The sequence below is a fragment of the Dryobates pubescens genome, chromosome 1 (genome assembly GCF_014839835.1).
Source record: "Dryobates pubescens isolate bDryPub1 chromosome 1, bDryPub1.pri, whole genome shotgun sequence".
NCBI lineage: Eukaryota > Metazoa > Chordata > Aves > Piciformes > Picidae > Dryobates > Dryobates pubescens.
Window position 1 is genome coordinate 25,229,364 of NC_071612.1, and position 6,624 is coordinate 25,235,987.

A 6,624-nucleotide genomic window follows, 5' to 3' on the forward strand; every position below is an offset into this window, starting at 1 on the left:
TACTGCCAGGCTTTTTCTTCCAAGTGGCTCCTGAGACCCTGGTGTATTAGGGCTTAGCTATTTCTAGTGAAAGGAGTCTTCCTGCTGTAATAAATACCAAAGGGTTTGGTTTTCTTATTACTCAAAATTTCCAACCCCAGTTTATGAAGAGAGCTCAACCCTCTTATGAAATGAAAATTTGACTGGATGCTTGACAGGGGGCAACAAGTTAGGAATACAATCAGTTGTGAGAAAAAATCACTTCCATTTTGATAGTAATTTTCAAGTTCCAAAGGAACCTTGAAAAGGGACAGCCTCTGCTCACTTGCACCCTGTAACAGGACAATGGGCAATGGATGTAACCTACAGCACAGGAAGTTCCTCCTCAACATGAGGAAGAACTTCTTTACTGTAAGGGTCCCAGAGCATGGGAACAGGCTCCCTAGAGAGGTTGTGCAGTCTCCTTCTCTAGAGGCTTTCCAGCCCTGTCTGGATGCATTCCTGTGTGACCTACAGCAGATTCTATGATCCTGCTCTGGCAGGGGGGTTGGACCCGAAGATCTCAAGTGGTCCCCTCCAATCCCTAACATCCTGTGATCCTGTGAAACTAAATCAATACCCAGACCACATATCATCCTACCATCACCAAGAGATGTAGGGTGAGAAACACTGATTTCTCAGGAAGACTAGGTGTGATCACAAGCACATTTGCAGTGAAGTGTGAGGAGTCCACCCACCATACAGCTTCCAAGTGAATTTAGTGGACGTTCCTGACACCTGCTGACAGTTTCTTCCTTCCAGCAATGTTAAGTCTTTCATGATTTGTTGCGGGATGGGTCCTCCCAAGCTTTTTTGGGTGATTTTTTTTTCCCTCTTTAAATATGATGCCACCTAAAGCATTTTGTGATGAACAGTGATGACAATGATTGTTTTGTAATTTCAGGTAGCGTTTCTGATATGAGGAACCTAGACTCTGGCCATCCTGAAATTAAAAAACAAGAGTACATTACAAACTGTGGTAGTTGAAGGGTCCTAAAAAAATGCTATGCTCTTCTGCAGAGATGTGACACTGCTGAAGGACTGAAGTTCTGTCTGATTGAAACCCACTGTCCTGGTGCACTGAGGTGGGCTTTTAGCTAACTAACCATGAGGTGAAATGCTGCTTGTGAATGCTGGTTTATGTGTAGATTTGCTAGCAGTGAGAATCCCAAAGCCCCTACAAGGGGAGCCAGCTGGCTAACTACTGTTGCATGCCTTCTTGTAGGGCTCAGTCTTTGAAAGGGTAAGGCCCAGACTTTTGGGAACTAGTCCTGGGAGTGATTTTTGTTCTGAAAAAAAGAAGCCAAATCTGTTCATACAAATTTTATAAACACAGATGTTTCTTCTGCCTGGCTTATTGGTTAGAAACTAGAAGCTTCAGGCTCCCAAAACCTGTAGTGCGTGTGTGCTGGAAAGATGCTCAATGTCTCAAATGTCTGGGTTTTCTTTGTGTGTAAACCAGTAGAGTTTTTCTCTATGGGATGCTGCTGTTTACAGATAGCTGTATCCATACCTACCTACATGTTAGGATTAGGTGGCTATTTCCAAAGGCTTATTCTGCTGTTCTAACTGTCCCTCTGAGCTGTTGGATTTTTGGGTAGTTGATTTGCACCTGGAGTTGGTTGAGACTGAGAAATGCATCTGGTTGTGCCTTATCTATAGGAGAAGTTCTTTAGCAAAAAGGCAGATGTGAGCCCATCTGCTTCCAGTATATATGCAGAGAAGCAAAGCTGGTGCCTGTGTTCTCCCAAACAATAATGCAAAGAATTAACATTAATTGAAACAGATGAGTTTTATGCTCACTGTGAAAGAAATGGATGGCTGAAATGGTTTGAGAAATGGATGTATTTATGAACCATTCATTCTGTTGTATGTGTAGGAAGAAAGGCAAGATGTGAGTGAGAGTGGGGAACAGCTTTCCAAGGTATGTTCTTGGGGAATTTGAAAGACTCAAGTGGATTTAAGTTTACACTCTTTCAGGACATAATCCTATCAGTACTAAATCCAGACCAGATGCTTATTTCAGGAGAGTAGAGTTACTCTTTAATTAAAGCTTCTCAGCTCATCCTTTTGAAGCCTGAAGCCTTCCCAGTGTTCTCTAGGGAATCTGCGAAGTTTGTACCTTGAAGGAGAGAATAAGGTTACTTTCTAGCTCTTGTTCTGTGAACGTGCTGCTTCTGCAGTGTTCTGGCTCTTTGTACTTCCAGTTTTTATAATTATCTCTCCTATCCTTCTCTTCTTTAACATCATTAACATACAAGATTTTCTGTGCTTAGCTTCAGAAAATACATCCAGCAGTGTAGCGGTGTGCGATAAGTGAGCAAGGAGAGAATCTGCTAACACAGAACCGAGAGTTGTGATAGAAACCTCATTTATAGAATCATAGAATTGTCAGGGTTGGAAGGGACTTCAAACAGCCTCTAGTTCCAGCCACCCTGCCATGGATGGGGCTTCCAGCACCTCTGTGGACAACCTGTTCCAATGTCTCACCACCCTCATGGGGAGGAACTTCTTCCTAATCACAGAATGAGAGAGGCTTGAAAGAGATCTCAGAAGATCATTCAGTCCAACCCCCCTGCCAGAGCAGGATCAACTAGGCAAGATCAGACAGGAACACATCCTGGTGGGTTTTGGATATCTCTAGAGAGGAAGACTCCACAACTTCCCTGGGCAGCCTGTTCCAGAGTTCTGTCACCCTCACAGGGAAAAATTTTTAGCTCATGTTTCCATGGAACTTCCTATGCCTCAACTTCCACCCATTGCCCCTTGTCTTGTCGCTGGGCCATCACTGAGCAGAGCCTGACTCCATCTTCTTGGCACTCACCATTTTACATCTTTATAAACATGAATGAGGTCAACCTCATGTTCATCACAACTGCAGTGATCAGCCTGCAGTTACACAGCCTAGCTCATTTTTAGCAGTGTGGTCTTGGATGAAAATTGGTGCAAGCAAGTTGGTGATAGACTACAGAATTTCAAAGCCTAAAGTCATCCTAATGAGCGTGTTGAAATAAATTCCTAGGTGTTTCTAAAGCAGCCAGTTAGGCCAATGCACATACAGCAACTCACAGACTAATTCTGATTTCCTCTTGCTGTTTATTTAACATTCCCACCTGGTGATTTGAACCCTGAGTCAGTCACACACGAGTGCTTGGTTACTTTATGCAAAGGGATTGTTTCCATTAATTCCTTTCTTAAAACAAATTATTTTCCTCATAATTTTGTGGTTTGAGTTTTTTGTTTGTTTTCTTCAGTCGTGCTGTCTTTTTGGATATCACAGAGCAAATTTAGATTGGATGTTAGGAACAGGTTCTTTACTATGAGGGTGGTGGAACACTGGAACAGGCTGCCCAGGGAAGTGGCTGGGGCCTTATCCCTGGAGATATTCAAGATGAGGCTCGACAGGGCTCTGGGCAACCTGATCTAGTTGAGGATGCCCCTGCTGACTGCAGAGGGGGCTGTACAGGATGACCTTTGTAGGTCCTTTCCAACCCAGATGATTCTGTGATTCTATGATCTTCTCTCCTTTCCTTTTACTCCTCTTATATTCTAACTCTCATGCTTTTTAATACAGTTGTCTTTACTCCTTCCTGGGTACCAATAACCGTCAGTGCAGAACTTTTGCTGCTTTAAGATTTCTTCCTTTCTGACTTCCTTTCCCCTCTTTTTATCATTAACTGCACTTCTTTTTCATTCTTTCTGATCTCACTTCCTGCCTCTTCCTGGCCATTTTTTTCACGGCATAATCAAAGTCTTAGCCTCTGGCCATACTGACTTCCTGATGCTTCTCCAGGAGCACCCTCTGTTCCTCATTTACTTTTGTGATTGTGCTTGCTTTTTCTCTCTCTGTTTTACATCAGTATCTATAGAGGGAGCAGACAGTTCCCTTAAAACCTGGTTTAGGAATGCAGTCATTGAATAATGAACACCAAATGTCTGAAGTCATCACTATAAAGAAACATTTGGGAGTGATGCTGGTGCTGAAATGTGTTTGCATAAACTATTAATAGGACAAATACAAGTAAGAATGAATCACATCATAGTGATTCACTGAGTTAATTCTTCACAAATATCTTCTGCAGACCACATTTCTGACTTGTGATTTGCTAGGTAATTTTAGCTTTCTCCAAAACCTGAAAAACTGAAAGTAATCTGGAAAGTTGTGTTTGCCTCTGTTTGACCTCATTAATGTTGTAAAGGGTGAGTGCCAAGAGGATGGAGCCAGGCTCTGCTTGGTGATGCCCAGTGACAGAATGAGGGGCAATGGGTGGAAGTTGAGGCATAGGACGTTCCATGGAAACACAGGAGGAAGAGTTTTTTTCCCTGTGAGGGTGACAGAACACTGGAGCAGGCTGCCTGGGGGGATTGTGGAGTCTCCCTCTCTGGAGATATTCAAAACCCACTTGGATGTGTTCCTGTGTGATCTGCTCTAGGTGCTCCTGCTCTGGCAGGGGGGTTGGACTGGATGAGCTTTTGAGGTTCCTTCCAGCCCCTAACATTCTGTGTGATTCTGTGAATTCTCACCTAATGTTCTGGAAAGTTTTCAAAGAGCTTTCTTCTGCCAATGATAAAGAATCACTACCTTTTTTCCCCTGCATCCTTTGAATATTTTGCATGCATAATGTTGTAGTGCCATTTGATTTACTTGTGGTCATCCTTTTTACTGCCTGGCTGTTTACCTGACTGTTTAAGTATTAATTTGCCCTAGTGGTCTCCAGAATGCCCTGCTACAGTCCTTCAAGCACATTCCCACCAAACCCTTCTCCTGTATTTTATCTTAAAGAACATGGCAATCAATTCTGAATTCAGACTGTCCATTTAATCTATATATCTCTCTTTTTTTAAAAAACTATGTGAAAGTCTTTCCTTGCAATCTCTATTTAAAACTATGATTTTTCTCTGTAGTTCTTATAATTCTAGGACATGAGGCCTTTGTGATAAAATTATAGATAGCACCTGAGGAACAGAGGTAGACATTTGAAAGATCTATAGAGATTTTAACTAAACTTCACAAAGCTGAGAGCTCCTAATGTAAAGTGTATTGACACAAGTACTCCTTATGTATATAAGTTGTTGAAGCACTTGTGGAAATAAAAGGTACACTTAGAACTAGCATTCACAGCATCACAGTTCATTAGAGGTTGGAAGGGACCTCCAGAGATTATTGGGTCCAACCCCTCTGCAAAACTGAGCCCTTAAACAGTTTCATACTTAATAAAGCCATTGTCAATTCTGTCTTATTTAAATGTGTGCAATCCTTTTATAGACTGCAGTAAGAAAATAGTTGCTGAAGATCTTTGCAAAGTAGTTGATTACAGGTTATATATATTTATAAACATGGAAGCATTTTTACCCACAGAATCATCGAATTGTTAGGGTTGGAAGGGACCTCAAGGATCATCTAGTTCCAACCCCTCTGCCATGGGCAGGGACCACTTACACTAGATCAGGTGCTCAGAGCCAGCTCCAGCCTGGCCTTAAAAACCTCCAGGGATGGGGCCTCCACCACCTCCCTGGGCAGCCTGTTCCAGTGTCTCACCACCCTCATGGGGAAGAACTTCTTCCTAACATCCAATCTGAATCTATTCAGCTCAAAAATATTGAAGTAAACTGTATTGTGAGCATAGTAATATTTTCAAAGCCCATGGGTAGTGGTTTAAAGTAAAAATACGTCTTGGCTGATGGAGACAAACAATATCTGTTTGTTGGGCCTTAGAAATGTATGTGCTTGCTAACTATATTTCTATATGCCTCTATTGTCAGAAAAGATGTAAATGTGTAGCATGTAAGTTTGCCGGCTGCCATGTATTAGATGTTTGCATCAAAAGGATGTTGACTTGCTGGAATGTGTCCAGAGAAGGGCAACAAAGTTGGTGAGGGGTTTGGAGCACAAGCCCTATGAGGAGAGGCTGAGGGAGCTGGGGTTGCTTAGCCCGGAGAAGAGGAGGCTCAGTGGAGACCTTATTGCTCTCTACAGCTACCTGAAGGGAGGTTGTAGACAGGTGGAGGTTGGTCTCTTCTCCCAGGCAACCAGCACCAGAACAAGAGGACACAGTCTCAAGCTGCACCAGGTGAGGTTCAGACTGGATGTTAGGAGGAAATTCTACACAGAGAGAGTGATTGCCCATTGGAATGGGCTGCCTGGGGAGGTGGTGGAGCCACCATCACTGGAGGTGTTCAGGAGGAGACTTGATGAGGTGCTTAGTTGATTAGATGGTGTTGGGTGATGGGTTGGACACGATGAACTTGAAGGCCTCTTCCAACCTAGTCTGGTCTGGTCTATTCTATTCTATTCTGCTCTAAAGATTGGTAATTCAGTGTATGGACCCTTTGAAATGTTGTCTTTTTCCTGGCTTTGCTTCTGTGCTACCTTCAGTTGAAGGAAGTACAGCTGGAATCTCCATTTGCTCATTCATCAAAGGGACCATCACTCTGCCAGTTAAAAATGTTGGAGGACCATCAGCTCGGCCTCAGGATGACCAGTAGAAGGGTGACAGGGAACAAGAACAGGGAGTGCCATGGGTAGTTGTTAGTACTACCAGTTGTATTACTTTGATGTCAGTGATGGGTAGAGGAAAGGCATTGATTTTTTGTTGCATTTTGGTT